The following is a 17,355-nucleotide window of genomic DNA, read 5'->3' as shown; positions in this document are numbered from 1 at the left end:
CAATCAATGTCCTGAAATAGCCAAAGCTATTTTTACATCCATGTTAATACAGTACCTTCTGGCATTTCATTCACTTACTAATCCATCCTGGATTTGCTTAATGCTGTGCCCATATCAATCTGCTGTAAGTAACAGCAGCTGTTTGATAGCCTCCCATGCTATATGGGCCCAGCAGGAGGACTGGATTTACCAAGAGGCAGGCTAAGCACCTGTCCAGGGGGCTCAAAATCTCAGAAGGGAAAAAAAACTTGTGCAAAAGCTTAGTCAAAACAATACTCTTTAATAAATGCACATTTATTCATTTATTTATATGAATAAAACACTTTCCCACTCAAGGCCTTCTATAATATAAAAAACTACACCCCAAAATATTAAAAACATCACAATAACACACTTGAAAATATAATTTAAAAAACACATTAAGAGCAGCAGAACATCTCAACAACAGAAGCCAATAAAACCCATTTGTGGATAAAGAGATCTCTTATATATGTTTATACAATAGAGAAGGAATCCTTGCTGGCGGATGCATGTCACCATTTTAAATAAAGATCTCATATTGCTCTGGCAAGTACCTTACAAGTATAGAGAAAGAAAAACTGAGTGCGAGACACACTGAGAACCACTAAGGAAGGTTAAGAAAAATATACAAGTTGGCAAGCAACTTCAAACCCAAGAAATTGGAGTTATGCTTACTGACTCCCTGATTCCCAATCTCCCTATCCCATGACTGCTACATTTACTCTGGAGCCTTTGGCAAGGAACATTTATCAAAAGCTTTATGTAAGTCCATGCATATGTCTACTGGACCATTCCTACCCATGTGATTGTGAACAGTCCCAGATAATCCTTAAGGGTGATGAGGCAGGACTTCCTTTTGCAGAAGCCATGCAGATTTTTTTTCTGCAAGGCTTGTTCTTCTATATGCTTCATTTGGTCATGCCTTCAATAAATTATTCCACCAGTTTACCAGTTTACCTGGAACACATGTGAAGCGAACTGGCTTCTAGTTTCGGGATCCCCCCTTCAACCCTTCTTTTAAAAAATAAGTGTTATAAAACCAATGCTGGTTATTTCCTTTTAATCCTTGAACCTGGGTCACCAACCTTTTTGGAGCAGTGGACACATTTTGAATTTTGAGAGTGCTGTGGGTGCCAGTCACAAAATGACTGCCATGGGGGCATGGCACAACACAATGATACTGCCATGGAGGGCATGGCATAACACAAAATTAGAGAATACTGTCATTGCTGTTCTCTCCCCCCCACCCAGAATAACTGCATGCTTATCATGGGAAGTCAGCTATGTCTTGTGTAATATGTGAAGTGTACACTCACACAGTTTCTTAGAGACACATGCGACACCTGCTGGTCCTGACTGTGGAGATACAGCTGAAAAAGGCACAAGGACCCTCTTTACAGCAATGCCATCTCTAAATTAAAGCCAAGGCTACCATCCTGTACCCACTTACCGGGGAGTAAGGCCCATTACAGCAAAGAGACTTACTTCTTAACAGACATGTATACCATTGAACTGTAAATTAACCATACAGTGAATTCTTACTGAGTGTCTGGCTTTAGGTCCTGCACAGCAGAAAAGATGCCTAAGCCTCTTTGCAAAGTTTTCAGATTTTGCATTTGGCATTTAGTTAGGGGATTCATTGACATTCACCCCTACTTATTATGTAGTATTATTTGCAGAAAATTACTTCTAGAAATTACCTGATCTTAAACAAACCTACCACATGAAAGATACATCCTAGTTGCTAGAATAAAAAGGAATGGCAAACTATAAAGATTCCAAGGGCTACTTGAAAATAAGACAGAAGCAGGAAAAGTGCACTAGAGGAGAAGGTAAAAAAGTGCTTTCAGACTCCAAGGATTCCTATTACCTGGTGTCCAACCATGTCACTTATCAGTCACAACGACTTTAGTCATTGGCTAAAAACACCGACACAGAGGAGCAGTCAGGCTGGTTCATTTCTGGGTACCTGCACATTTTGCTTCATAAGGTTAGAGGCTTACTTTAAAAAAGAAAAGAAAGCCCAGAATCTGGGGAGCCAATGAAGGTTTTTATGGGTGCTCTGGCACCCTTGGGCAACGCACAGAAGCTCCCTGCCCTAAACAGCTTGGAACCAAAGTATATATCTGCCTGCTTTTTAAGATCAGCAGCACTCTTGCGCATGCTATTGCTTCTTGAGGTGTGTTTGAGAGCTCCTTTTTTCTTTTTTATTGAACAAAACTTCCTATTATATTTTGTGGACCTTCCCACCCTGAGAGATTAGATCACCTTCCTCTTTGCTTGTGCCCTGTCAGCATTCAAAAACCATTCAACCATTCTTTTTCAGTATCCTTTAATTACACTGCTGTTTACGTTATTATGTTCTGGCTCCCTTGGTTTTTAATGCTGTTTTTAGTGTTGAGATGTGTTGTGTATCTTATTTATTTTTAAATCATTGCATTCTAGATACACTGTTTGGTTTCATGTTTTGCTAACAGCGAATCGCATTCAGCACCTCAGTTGGTCGGGGGGAGAGAAGGAGATTAAAAAAATTCTTTTAATTGGCTACTTCTCAATTCTCTGAAATAGGGACTGAGAGAGAAGTTACCTTTGATGCTGTTGTTTTCACATCTAAGCTCCTTCAGAACTCTTGGGTAGATGTCATCAGGTGATGTGTTGTTAAGTCCTAGAGGTTTGTCTGCTGTCACCTCTGTTTGACCCACGCTTCGCTAGAACTTTCTCTCTTCTACCAGTTCTCTGCTTGGTTCTGAGGGGTGTTGCATTTCCAAGGTGGGAAGAGACATTTATATAACATCAGGAAAACATCCTGATCATAGGCAGAGCAATCCAAAGGGGAGGGGGGGGGAACCAAAGACACAGTAGAAAGGGAGAGGCATTTCTTTTGGTTTCTTCTTTTGCTTGTGGTGGGTTTGTTTTCCTAAATAACTTTTCCTGCTCTAGGGTTGGTGTATACGTCCCCTGTTCTGGGAGCATGAAATAAAAGGGCTATGGATCTTGCTGAGACACAATATCTTCTTCTCTTTGGTTTCCCCAACATCGGAGAGGAACGGACTGCAACACCTTTCCACAGTTTCATGAAGGAGGCATCCAACACTGAAGCTCCCTTTCCTAGGATGACATCTCTTTCCATCCCTAGAGAGAGAGATCTCAACAGACCTTGTGGCTGGTGGGATGCCTTCCCACGGACCACAGGATTTCATCTTCAGATTCATTTGTTAAAAGTCCCTGGACATTACAAACGGTCAAATATGTCAATTTTGGTTTCTCTCAGTTTCTCCATTTTTAAGCTCAGTTCTCCACATTTCTGCATCAGTTTGAGGCTAAAAAAGTTCTCATGAAGATTTGTCAGCATTTTAATTAAAATTTCTCCTAAATACATATTTGTGCAAAGCAATTTTCCCTAATACAATGCATTTTATATGTTATTTTCACCAATATATGGATTTTTTATGCCCATGTTCCCCTAATGTACACATTTTTGTACACATTATTTGGTTGGAGAACTGCATTGCAAAATTTGGAGAAGTGTGAATTTCAAAGAATGACTGTTTCAGATTGCATATTGTTTTGGAAAATGAGAATTGGATAGGTTCGCATTAAAATCTGAAATGAACCAAATCTCTCTTCCCTCCGTACATGGCACTGACAAAGTTGGTCTTTCACATTAACCAAAAAGCAACATTCACAATAGTACTCTGAACCTCAAAGTTTCTCAGGACTGATAAACACTGGACTCAGAACTGTCCCCATTCTTTTCTTCTCCACCAGCTTGCAGGTGCCAACCAAGCCTCTCACTACTGGCACAGAGGTCCAAAGCCTTTGAAGCACAAGGCTTATTATCAACCCATATGCTCTTTAGAGAACCAATATTTTTCACTTGGGCAGTATGACAAAATGTCTATCTTGTTAATTACCTCTGCTGTTAAAACCATAATGTTATTTGCCCTAGTGCTCCAGCATTTTCTATAAAACGAGAAACCCAAACAAGTTTTAAAGTTAAGCGTTGCTGCTGATGTAGGTGTCCTCCACTTCACCTCAGTGGCCATGTGACTTGAGTGATAATACAGACCTGGTTTTCACTGGGCATATTCCTAGGCATAAGGACAATGGCCAGATGACTGTTGCCTAACGCACATCTGGATCTTCTTGCAACGCAACCAAACTCAAAGTAACCAAAAAGAATGTAACATCTGCTCAGTGTAGGCCAGCATTCCCTACCTGGTGCTCTCCGGAGAGCAATCTGGATCAGGCCCAGCTGGATGGAAGTTATAGTCCAAAACATCGGCACAAAGGTTGGGGAAGGCTGGTGTAGAGAACTACTATTAGTGAGACATACAATGCTTGGGGATGTTTCCTTTTGTAAAACAAACTTAACTGTTTCTATTGGTATCATAGTTGTCAACTATGTAAAATGTTTGATAATTTTGCATGTCATTCCATTGTCCATTGGCTTGGATTGCAATTCCATGCAGTACCAATATTGGGCAAGCTAAGAACATGAGAAGAGCCTGTTGGATCAGGCCAGTGGCCCATCTAATCCAGTATCCTGTTCTCAGTGGCCAGCCAGATGCCTGTGGAAGCCTGCAAGCAAGACCTAAGCACAAAAACACGTGTTCCTCCTGCGGCTTCTAGCAGCTGGGATTCAGAAGCACGTTGCCTCTGCCCGTGAAGTCAGAGCATATTTTTAAAGGATATTAATTACTATGGGTAAGCACCTACAACACTGGCACTGAGGCACCTGCTTAGAAACCTCATCTGTTCACATAGGCATTCCCTAAGGCTATTAATTATTTTATTTATTTATTTATTTACATTTATACCCCGCCTTTCTTTTTCATGAAACCCAAGGCGGCTTACATATGGTTCCCAGGAGGTCTCCCATCCAGGCTCTGACCAGACCTGACCTTGCTTAGCTTCAGCCAGCAGCTGGCCTCATATGCCTTCAGACCACCGCCTGGGACCATTATTAATGTGATCTACTCATCTTTGTGATATATTCCATATTATTTTATGGATGTTGATTTTATGCTGTTACCCGCCATGATATTTTTTTTAAATGGTGGTATAGAAAATTTTGCAAATAAATAAAATAACTGGGGAGCGGTCACCCAAAATGCCTCTCTAGTTTTCTGTTCCTGTTGCAAGACAGTCATTGCATTTCCTTTGCAATGAAACAAATAGAGTGGAATAAGGCTGCTTGGTTGGTATCCTCCTGCATGGTGTTCTGAGCTCCAAAGAAAGGAAGAGTGGGAAATATAAGAAGTAAAATAAGTCATTTGTATGCAATTTCCAAATCTACACTGTGTGTGTGAGAGAGAAAGGAAGCTGAGCTCTCACTGGAGTTACACACCCTTATTAGATTCTGCCCCACTGATTTGGAGTGTATTGGGGACGGGGGAAGGCAACAACGTCAAGTATAATACTATAGGCATGCAATCAGTCCATTAAGATGCAAATTGCCTAGCCTTCAGTTACAAGGTTTGGGCTCCTCTGTGAGATTATTACAGCAACGAGTCCTCACTTTGAAAAAGCTGCTGACAACGTTCCCATAACCCTTAGAGAATTCCCACAACCCTGCGCTTTTTCACATGTGCGCACAGCAGCAAAAGGCAAGCTGGAAGGCACAGTTGTGAGAGCAATTAGTTAACGCTCCAGAGATTAGCTGCCTGCCTCATCCCGAGTGTATTATTCCAGAGAGAACAAAGGGAAATGTGGAGCATTAATCCATCAGTAGTATGGTGCTATTCTTCTCTCATATGTGCTTATGAGCCTATAGCTAATTCACCTTCTTGCTAGAAAAAAGGAAGTTTATTCATAGTCTGCCAAAACAGACTATGACATTAAAAAATTGGCCCACTGTCCCAAACTGGAAGGCTGCTTCAGCTGCAGCAATATCACAAACAGCATCTTCCTGTGCCACTGCTGGTAAAATTTATATCCTGTATGTATGTAGTTATTAAATGTATATCCCGCCCTTCCTTCTAGAAGGAGCACAGGGCAGCAAACACAAAAAACTAAAAACACTCTAAAACATCTTAAAAAACCATTTTTTAAAAAAGATTCAAAAACATCTAAAGAAGTAGTTCCAGTACAGACACCAACTGGGATAAGGTCTCTAATTGAAAGGCTTGTTGAAACAGGAAGGTACTCAGAAAGTGTGAAAAGCTAAGAACATAACAAGAAACCTGCTGGATCAGGCCAGTGGCTTATCCAGTCCAGCATCCTGTTCTCACAGTGGCCAGCTAGATGCCTATGGGAAGCCTGCAAGCAGAACCTGAGCACAACGGCACTCTCCCCTCCTGCAGTTCTCAGCAACCGGTATCCAGAGACATCCTGTCTCCAACAGTGGAACACAGAAGGATCCAATTCTGCTGTGCCTGACAGGCAAAAAACCTGGGTTTTGCTGCCGTTCTCCTCAAACTCAGAAGTTGCACGCTATTACAGAATGAGCTTGTTGTGTCTGTTGGGGTGGAGGTAGAGAGATAAAATGTGCTCACCAAAGGCTTACGAAGCCTTTATTTACAAATGTACAGATCAAGAGGTACGAAAGATAACACACAGACAGGAAGTGCTAGTTTCCCAGCAGCATCAGTCCAATCCAATATTCTTCTTCAAAATCTAAAATCAGATATTTTAACCATCCAGATGAAGTCGCAACACGTTTTCCTACTGTCTTCAAAACACAATGCTTTTCAGTAGTGGCAGTTTACATGTTCAAGAAGAAGTCAAGAGGTCTGCTTCACACTGACCTTGCTACCAGGAAGCTGGTTACTGCTTCTGTGAAGGAATACCCACAAAATTTGTACCTGTTCTAACAATGTCTTTATTCCACGCCTTTCTGCTTCCTGTCTAAAGCACCCAAGGTAGCATATACCATCAAAATTAAAACCAGGAATGGGATCCGTTGGCCAGTGCTGGTTTGAAAGCATTCTGTTGGCCTAACAGGCTAGTATCAATTTGAGTTTGTTCTTTGTCCACAAGGCACTGCTTTTCCTGATCCATCCCCCCCCAAATATTGATATTAATATTGATATTGTGAAAGGAAATGCCAAAACATTGAAGGAAATATTGATAAATTGAAGGAAATATTGATGAAATATAGATATTGGTATCAATATTTTAGATGAGGATTTTTTTTAAAAAAAAACTGAAAATAGCAGAGGAAAATGACTACATAAAAATCTGATCTGCAACTGCAGCAAATAAGAAAATTAATGGAAACTTTGGCAGCAAATCCAAATTGGTTGGAATACTAGTACATCCCTAAATAAAACCATAATAAATTATGACAATTATGAACACAACAAAGCTTAAAACAGGACACAGAGGCAAATAAGAAACATATCCTGGGAGATAAGAACAGAAGCGCCTTGCTAGATCAGACCAAAGGCCCATCTAGTCCAGCAATCGATTCTCAGGGTGACCAACCAGATGCAGATGGGAAGAATGCAAGCAGGACCCAAGTGTAAACAGCCTTCTACACGCGAGATTCCAGGAACTGGTATAAAGAGGAACACTGCCTCTGAAAAAGTAAGGTAAAATATAGCCATCGGGACTAGAAGCGACTGATAGCCATATTCTCCATAAATTTCTCTAATCCTCTTTTAAAGCTAAGTTGATGCCCAACGCTAGATCTTGTCGTTTATGTGCTGTATGAAAGAGACCCTTCTTGCGTGCGTCCTGATTGAATTTCCCAACATTCAAGAGGTTGGTTGGTTTTTCTACAGTCATATCGCTGCGCGATTTCTTTGCCATGCTGGGTTTTCTGTACATGGATTATACTAATGGGTTTTAATGGCATTTGTTAACCTTATGTTTTTATTGTATTTTAATATTCTATTGTGTAAACTGCTCTGGGATTTATTCTTTTTTTAAAAGAAGAAGAAGAAGAGTGCTATATTACACAAATAAAAACCGAGAACCCCCTGAAAAGCTTGCAAGGAGTCCTACAGCACTTGAAACACAGATTTCGGACTGTAATAACAATACAGCATGTATTTTAGCATAAAAATGTGTTTTTAAATTTGTATATTTGTTTTTAATGTTTTTAATTGTTGTAAACGGCCCAGAGAGCTTCGGCTATGGGGTGGTATACAAATGCAATAAATCAATAATAAATAAATAAAGATAGGAGCGTGATGTTCCTTTTAATTAATCCCTTGGCATTGATCCCAAATGTCCCCCTCCCGCCACTGCCTGATACTGATGAGCTAATCATGAAATTAGATTTACCTGCATAGATGAACAAACTGCCCGGTGGAGCCATGGTTGTTGTCAGGACAACAAACAGAAAACGTATCCTACTAATCCTCTCAGAAGAAATCTGCTTTCACACAGCACCATCCAGGGCATGTTAACCACAAGGCTAAACAAATGAATGGTATTAGTGTTTGCAGTTGTTTGCTTCAGGTACACAAGTAACAAAGGGTGGCCATGTTCATTAAGAGGTAGAATACTTGCTACAAGATGATAGCCAGAAAACAAATCAGAAAGAATCCTTTCCACTACAGTAAACTCTGGAAGGAAGGAAGGAAGGAAGGAAGGAAGGAAGGAAGGAAGGAAGGAAGGAAGGAAGGAAGGAAGGAAGGAAGGAAGGAAGGAAGGAAGGACATTTGGCTCTCCCAATGTTGCTGAACTACAACTCCCATCCACCCTAGCAAGCATGGTAAATGGCCAGGGATGATGGAGTCATAGTTCAGCAACATCTGGAGGGCCACAGATTTCCCAGTCCTGAGCTAGATGGGCCAATGGTCTGACTCAGTGGCACACAGCTCCCTATTTTACTACTGAAGTTTTCCCATGAAAACACCTTCGCTACTTCATTAGGACACCTCAAAGTACACTTGCTCACACACTTGTCCTATATAGATAGTTAAATAAGTTAGATGGATAGACAGACAGACAGATATATAAAATATTTATAAAATACAGTCTGCAAGTATCCTACTCTTCATTGATTTCTCTGTTTCCTGAGGGCTTAGCACTTCCAGGTGAGGCTTGCCAGCTCTATCAGTTCCGTATGTCATATTGTGGGTTACAGTTTCTGCAGGGTAGCAGCTGAGACCCTGAAGGAGCAGGCCCGTGTCCAAACTTCACGGCAGCAATCAACTCACTGGGCCGTCAAACCCAGTGTCAACTTCACCCCACCTCCCACCCTGCAACCTGTACTATGGGGATAATGAAGTGATGTTCTCTATGGGGATTCCCCCGCCCCCCACCCTCCCAAAAAAATCAACAGTGCTATTTGGGAGCCTCTGCCATATCCCAAAATGCGTTTCAAATAACTTCATTTCCAAAAGCTGCACAATATGAGGAGTTGCTGTTCAAGTACATAACAGCAGACTAAAGTTGCAATCCAATACACACTTACCTGGAAGTAAGTCCCACTGAGCGCAATGGTGCTTATTCCTGAGTAAACATGTACTGGATTCCAGTCCAAAACATATTTTCCCAAACTCTAGATGTTTTGGACTACAACTCCAAAGCTGGGGCTGATGGGAGCTATAGCCTAAACATCTGGAAGGCACTGGATTGAGGAAGGCCTACACACTCCTTGGGTCCATGAAACTAGGTACTTGGATACTGACATTTCAGCCAAGAGTGTTATTCATATTTGTCATTATATCACATATGAGCAGGGTCAAATGTAACGCCAAACCATGATCTAGTGATCTATGAAAGAGCCTTTAAGGCAAGGCAGGGATGGAGAGCAGAAGTTGTTGGTCTACACCTTCCACCATTCCTGGCCATTGGCCATGCTGGCTGGAGCTGATGGGAGTTGGAGTCCAGCAACATCTGGAAGGTCACAAATTCCCCACACTGGCTCTAAGGAACCCAGTCCACTCGCATGCCACAATTCCCTTCCTTCCTCCCTAAACTTGCACAGTTTGCCATTTTGTGAGCTGAAAGCCACCAATCAATCCCAGTTTTCAGTAAAGTGGTGGTGGAGGAAGAGAACACGATCACATCCACACCATACATTTAAAGCAGTATTATATCACTTTAACAGTGCTGACGTCCCCCAAAGAATCAGGGAATGGTAGTCTAAGGGTGCTGTAACTTGTTAGGAGACCCCTATTCACCTCACAGAGCTACAATTCCCAGGGTGGTTTTACAATCGATCCCTCTTCCCAGGGAACTCTGGGAACTGTATATCTGCAAGGAGAGTTACAATTGTATTTGTTCATGTAAATCAGCCTTCGCTGTGCTAGCTGGGGCTGATGGGAGTTGTAATCCAAAATATTTGGAGGGCACCAGGTTGGCAAAGGCTGATTTAAATGAACAAATAAGCATTGCAAATCAGCCCACAAAAAGGTTGCCAGCCTGCAGTTTTGATACTCCAGCCTGCTCCACGAGCTAGAGGGAGCCCCAGCTGACGAAGCGTCAAGGCGAGTTAAGCAGCAGAGCGAAAAGAGGGTAAGTAGCTCCCATTTATTCCATTATTTAATTGAAGTAAAACAGCGCAGAGCAATAAGTAATAAGGGCAGCCCAAGGTCACCCTGAGCTAGGAGCCAAATCCTGAAAGAACCTATATCTTAGGAGACAGATCCTAGGAGAAGGAAGCCCATAGAAAGCTAGTTTTCAACACCACCCTAGCAGGAAAGCTTCAGGGGACACTGTAAACAAGGCTAAATTCCAGTCGGAGAGAAGGGGGAAAAGGAAACTCCACCGACACATACAGGGAGAGAGTCAGCTCAGTCCTTGCTAAAAAGGGCAGCTTCAGCCTTCCTGAAACACAACCACAAGCTCTGTTCCCCTAGGTTAAAGAAAGGTCAGGCTGTTCTAGGTGGGAAAACAACAAACACAAAAGACTTGCCTGGAAGGCGCAGCCCCTTGATTAGATTAAAAGCAGCCAAAAGCTTAAACAGCCCCGCCCCTCGCTCAGGAAGGAAGGAAGCCTGAGAGAATACTAAAGAGTTAAGCCCCAGCTGATAGCCATCAGCCTCAAGTAACACATCATCGGCTGGCAGCAGTAGCTGGGAGGAACCAGCCACACATATAAAGTCAGAGCACCCTAGCGAGGGAGCCTGCTCCACGAGCTAGAGGGAGCCCCAGCTGAGGAAGCCTCAAGGCCCCAGCTGACAAAGCGTCAAGGCGAGTTCGGCAGCAGGGCAAGGAGGCCAGGGACCCCCACTCTGCCCATCTGTTCCCTGACCTCAACTAAACCGCAGTCTCCAACCCATTGACGTAATAAACCTTAAACAAAACTATGCAGGTAAGAAGCCAGCAGGGGTGTGGGGGCTTTCCAGTGTTTTGCACCGCCTGCAGCATGTACGACTATCTGCCTGTTGGACAGAAGTCGTGGGTGTGCTCTCGGTGCAATGAGCTCCTGGCTCTCCGGGAACGACTTCATTTCCTTGAGGCCAAGGTGGCGGACCTGGAAAAGCTGAGAGAGGCAGAGAGGTGTGTGGAGGAGGCCTTCAGGGACGTTATAGCTGTGTCCCACTCCAACGATGATAGCTCTCCTGCTATCATGGAGAACGATGGTCTCGGGGAAGGAGAGCATCCAGCTGAGGAAGAGGGAAACGATCCCTTAGAAGGGACCTATTCCTTGGGGGATGAGCAGCTATCCTCTCCTGCCGAGGATATATCTCCAGGGGGTGGAGGGATCCTTGTAGTGGGTGATTCGATCATTAGGAACATAGACAGTGGGGTGTGTGATGGGCGTGTAGACCGCAAGGTGTTTTGCCTGCCTGGTGCGAAGGTTGCGGATATCGCCCGTCGTTTAGATAGTTTGGTAGACAGTGCTGGGAAGGAGTCAGTGGTCGTGGTGCACGTTGGCACTAACGACATGGGGAAATGCAGCCGTGAGGTCCTGGAAGCAAAATTTAGGTTGCTAGGTAGGATGCTGAAAGCCAGGACCTCCAAGGTGGCTTTCTCTGAAATGCTACCGGTTCCACACGCAGGACCAGCCAGACAGGCCCAGCTTCGCAGTCTCAATGCGTGGATGAGACGATGGTGTCGGGTGGAAGGGTTCGGATTTGTTAGGCACTGGGGAACATTTTGGGACAAGCCGGGCCTGTACAAAAGGGACGGGCTCCACTTGAACCAGAATGGAACCAGACTGCTGGCACTTAAAATTAAAAAGGTAGCAGAGCAGCTTTTAAACTGACTGAGGGGGGAAACCCGACAGGAGCTGAGAAAGGTCCGGTTCGGAATAAACCTCCCCCCTGGGATAAAAACCAAAGAAATGATGAAATTTTAAAAGGGGTAGGCCTAGAAGTAGGCATTGTGAGAGCAGGGGCACAGGATATAAATTCAGAAGAGCAAAATTACCACAGGCCAAACCACAAGTGCCAAAGACACTTGAAGAGAGACACTGCTTACAAGTGCCTGTACGCTAATGCTAAGAGCCTCCGAACCAAGATGGGAGAACTGGAGTGCTTGGTCTTAGAGAAGAGCATTGATATAGTGAGCATAACCGAGACCTGGTGGAATGGAGAAAACCAGTGGGATACGGTTATTCCTGGATATAAACTATATCGGAAGGACAGGGAAGGACGTATTGGTGGCGGAGTCGCTCTATACGTGAAAGAAGGCATTGAATCCAGCAAGCTCGAAACCCCAAAAGAGGCAGACTCCTCCACAGAATCGTTGTGGGTGGTGATACCATGCCCCAGGAGGGACTTAATACTGGGAACGATCTATCGTCCCCCTGATCAAAATGCTCAGGGAGACCTTGAGATGAGATATGAAATTGAGGAAGCATCCAAACTAGGAAATGTGGTAGTAATGGGTGACTTCAACTACCCAGACACAGACTGGCTGCATATGTGTTCCAGTCATGACAAAGAAGCAAAGTTTCTAGATATTCTAAATGACTATTCCCTAGATCAGTTGGTCATGGAACCGACCAGAGGGACGGCAACCCTGGACTTAATCCTCAGTGGGGACCGGGACCTGGTGCAAGATGTAAGTGTTGTTGAACCGATTGGGAGCAGTGACCACAGTGCTATTAAATTAAACATACATGTAACTGGCCAATTGCCACGAAAATCCAACACGGTCACATTTGACTTCAAAAGAGGAAACTTCACAAAAATGAGGGGATTGGTAAAAAGAAAGCTGAAAAACAAAGTCCAGAGGGTCACATCACTGGAAAATGCTTGGAAGTTGTTTAAAAACACTATATTAGAAGCTCAACTGGAGTGCATACCGCAGATCAGAAAAGGTACCGCCAGGGCCAAGAAGATGCCAGCATGGTTAACGAGCAAAGTCAAGGAAGCTCTTAGAGGCAAAAAGTCTTCCTTCAGAAAACGGAAGTCTTGTCCAAATGAAGAAAATAAAAAAGAACACAAACTCTGGCAAAAGAAATGCAAGAAGACAATAAGGGATGCTAAAAAAGAATTTGAGGAGCACATTGCTAAGAACATAAAAACCAACAACAAAAAATTCTATAAATACATTCAAAGCAGGAGACCATCTAGGGAGACAATTGGACCCTTGGATGATAAGGTAGTCAAAGGTATACTAAAGAACGATAAGGAGATTGCAGAGAAGCTAAATGAATTCTTTGCATCTGTCTTCACAGTGGAAGATATAGGGCAGATCCCTGAACCTGAACTAACATTTGCAGGAAGGGATTCTGAGGAACTAAGACAAATAGTGGTAACGAGAGAGGAAGTTCTAAGCTTAATGGACAATATAAAAACTGACAAATCACCGGGCCCGGATGGCATCCACCCGAGAGTTCTCAAAGAACTCAAAGGTGAAATTGCTGATCTGCTAACTAAAATATGTAACTTGTCCCTCGGGTCCTCCTCCGTGCCTGAGGACTGGAAAGTGGCAAATGTAACGCCAATCTTCAAAAAGGGATCCAGAGGGGATCCCGGAAATTACAGGCCAGTTAGCTTAACTTCTGTCCCTGGAAAACTGGTAGAAAGTATTATTAAAGCTAGATTAACTAAGCACATAGAAGAACAAGCCTTGCTGAAGCAGAGCCAGCATGGCTTCTGCAAGGGAAAGTCCTGTCTCAGTAACCTATTAGAATTCTTTGAGAGTGTCAACAAGCATATAGATAGAGGTGATCCAGTGGACATAGTGTACTTAGACTTTCAAAAAGCGTTTGACAAGGTACCTCACCAAAGGCTTCTGAGGAAGCTTAGCAGTCATGGAATAAGAGGAGAGGTCCTCTTGTGGATAAGGAATTGGTTAAGAAGCAGAAAGCAGAGAGTAGGAATAAACGGACAGTTCTCCCAATGGAGGGCTGTAGAAAGTGGAGTCCCTCAAGGATCGATATTGGGACCTGTACTTTTCAACTTGTTCATTAATGACCTAGAATTAGGAGTGAGCAGTGAAGTGGCCAAGTTTGCTGACGACACTAAATTGTTCAGGGTTGTTAAAACAAAAAGGGATTGCGAAGAGCTCCAAAAAGACCTCTCCAAACTGAGTGAATGGGCGGAAAAATGGTAAATGCAATTCAATATAAACAAGTGTAAAATTATGCATATTGAGCAAAAAATCTGAATTTCACATATACGCTCATGGGGTCTGAACTGGCGGTGACCGACCAGGAGAGAGACCTCGGGGTTGTGGTGGACAGCACAATGAAAATGTCGACCCAGTGTGCGGCAGCTGTGAAAAAGGCAAATTCCATGCTAGCAATAATTAGGAAAGGTATTGAAAATAAAACAGCCGATATCATAATGCCGTTGTATAAATCTATGGTGCGGCCGCATTTGGAATACTGTGTACAGTTCTGGTCGCCTCATCTCAGAAAGGATATTATAGAGTTGGAAAAGGTTCAGAAGAGGGCAACCAGAATGATCAAGGGGATGGGACTTCCGGGAAGGGTGACTTAGCCTGTGCCTGCTTTTGAGACGGGCTCCTGCCTCAAAAGAAGCTTATTCAGATATATCAGTCAGTTTTTTCTTTTTTTTTTGACTGATTAAACTTCTCCCGGGTAGGGAGAAACGAAGAGATTAACCTCAAAGCCTATTTTTGTTGGGACGACCAGATCTCATTAATTTATGGGACGAGGTCCAGCCGACGAAGGTGGGACGGATTTTCAACAGCAAGCTCTATCTGTTAAAGCGAACGTTCATCTTATCTTCTAAGAGAGAACGCACTAACAGGCAAGCACCCTTCTTTCTATATTTTTCTTTTACTTGACTTAAATTGTTGCTGTTTAAAAGAGATTTGCCAGATTGATCGGTTTTTGACATCTCACTGGGGAGCCGTAACTTCTCTCTGCTACGCACTAATTAATAGCTTATCTCTGTTTTTGTTGCAAAAAGCTGTCCTGGATTTGCATTCTAAAGATATACACAGAAGAGGGATTTCTATTCCAGATTTTTATTTTGAAAAATATTATACTGTTTTGAGACTACTCTCTTTTTGGTCTATTTTATTTTGACGAATCTGTTTCTTGACGATTGCCATTAATTGTTTCGATCCTGGGAACTGCATTTTGTTTACTTAACTATTGGAGAGATAAGGCTGTCTGCTCTGTTTATACTGTGATGTCACCAAGTTTGGAGTATTAACCCAATTGTTGCTGAAATAAGAAGTGGTTTTCCTATATTTTTCTTTTAAAATGGCAATTAAGAAAGTGGCTGAGAATCTGGAAATAACTATGTTTCAGAAAATAATGGATGAGATTGAGATAACGAAAATTGAATTGAGTAAAATGAAGCAGGAGATTAAAGATATAAGGGTCCCTGTGAGAGAGGTGACCCTGGAAGGGGTCCCTGTGACAGAGGAGACCCCGGAGATTGGAACAGGGGTCCCTGTGAGAGAGGAGACCCTGGAGACTGGAATAGGGGTCCCTGTGAGAGAGGAGATCCCGGAGATTGGAACAAACGTGGAACAGGAACAAGATTTGGAGTCTATGGACTTTAGAAATAAAATCTATTGTTTGGAACTCAATGTTATCTCTGAAGAAATTAATGAAGATTCTAGAGATAAAGTTATCAATGGCATGGATTATCTTCTGGACTGGAATGATGTGATGGAGCCCAATATAGAGAAAATCTTTGGAATTAACTGCAGCCATGTGACAATGGAAAAACTTTTAAGAGATGACCCAGTGTATTTTGAAAAAAAGAACAGAGATATGATTTTACAGCAGTATTTCAGCAACTTATTCAGAATGGATGGCAAGAAAATATTTGGGATAGAGGTAATTCCCATCAGACTCTTACTATATGACTATGGCTTTGACAGCAAGATTATTATGGAATACTGATAATGGAAGATTGGATATTGAAATTACTGGACTTAACAAGACTACTGAAGATGGAAGATGGAAAATGGAACTAATAGAGATAATAGAACAATGGCTACTGAAATTACTGAACCTAACAGATTCTGATGTGATGGATTAATTGAAATGTTTATTTTGACTATGGTTATGACAATAAGATTATCATAATTAGTAATGAGATGGATTAATCGATATGCTTATCTGGAAAAAAAAATTGATAGATATATTTCTTAAAGAATTGAAACCTCTCTTTGACTTTTTGTGGAAAGAATAAAGTAATGTTTATGAGATTTGATGATTAAGTAAGATAACTACTGGAGGAAAGTGATTTTATAATATGACTTAAGAGACAGGATTGCTATATATTATAGACTTATAACTGATTTGATCTTTGACAAATGGGAAGTCAATATTTTACTCTTTATTTTTTATTTTTGTTTTTTTTTTCTTTTTTTTTTTTTTGTTTAACTATTTTTGATTTTGTTTTTTGTCTTTGAATGTTTTATGATTTTGTCTTGTATGTTTTATGAAAATCTGAATAAAAATTATTGAAAAAAAAAAAAAAAGAATGATCAAGGGGATGGAGCAACTCCCTTACGAGGAAAGGTTGCAGCATTGGGGGCTTTTTAGTTTAGAGAAAAGGCGGGTCAGAGGAGACATGATAGAAGTGTATAAAATTATGCATGGCATTGAGAAAGTGGACAGAGAAAAGTTCTTCTCCCTCTCTCATAATACTAGAACTCGTGGACATTCAAAGAAGCTGAATGTTGGAAGATTCAGGACAGACAAAAGGAAGTACTTCTTTACTCAGCGCATAGTTAAACTATGGAATTTGCTCCCACAAGATGCAGTAATGGCCACCAGCTTGGATGGCTTTAAAAGAAGATTAGACAAATTCATGGAGGACAGGGCTATCAATGGCTACTAGCCGTGATGGCTGTGCTCCGCCACCCTAGTCAGAGGCAGCATGCTTCTGAAAACCAGTTGCCGGAAGCCTCAGGAGGGGAGAGTGTTCTTGCACTCGGGTCCTGCTTGCGGGCTTCCCCCAGGCACCTGGTTGGCCACTGTGAGAACAGGATGCTGGACTAGATGGGCCACTGGCCTGATCCAGCAGGCTCTTCTTATGTTCT

At 42.3% G+C, this 17,355-nt stretch overlaps 1 protein-coding gene across 5 annotated transcripts in view; it reads right to left on the bottom strand.

Annotated features, from left to right (window-relative positions):
• NIM1K (NIM1 serine/threonine protein kinase) overlaps nt 1–17,355 on the bottom strand; it is a 46,573-nt gene that overhangs the window by 26,062 nt on the left and 3,156 nt on the right. Inside the window, exon 1 of one of the 5 annotated variants that reach the window (XM_061617322.1) lies at nt 2,609–2,701. The exons of the other annotated variants lie outside the window; for them this stretch is intronic. The gene's annotated coding sequence lies outside the window, so the exon portion shown is untranslated. Of the gene's footprint in view, nt 1–2,608; nt 2,702–17,355 lie in introns of those variants that run through there. 5 annotated transcript variants of the gene reach the window in all.

This window comes from Rhineura floridana, chromosome 1 (genome assembly GCF_030035675.1).
Source record: "Rhineura floridana isolate rRhiFlo1 chromosome 1, rRhiFlo1.hap2, whole genome shotgun sequence".
NCBI classification, from domain to species: Eukaryota; Metazoa; Chordata; class Lepidosauria; order Squamata; family Rhineuridae; genus Rhineura; species Rhineura floridana.
This window is presented reverse-complemented; position numbering and strand designations above follow the sequence as displayed.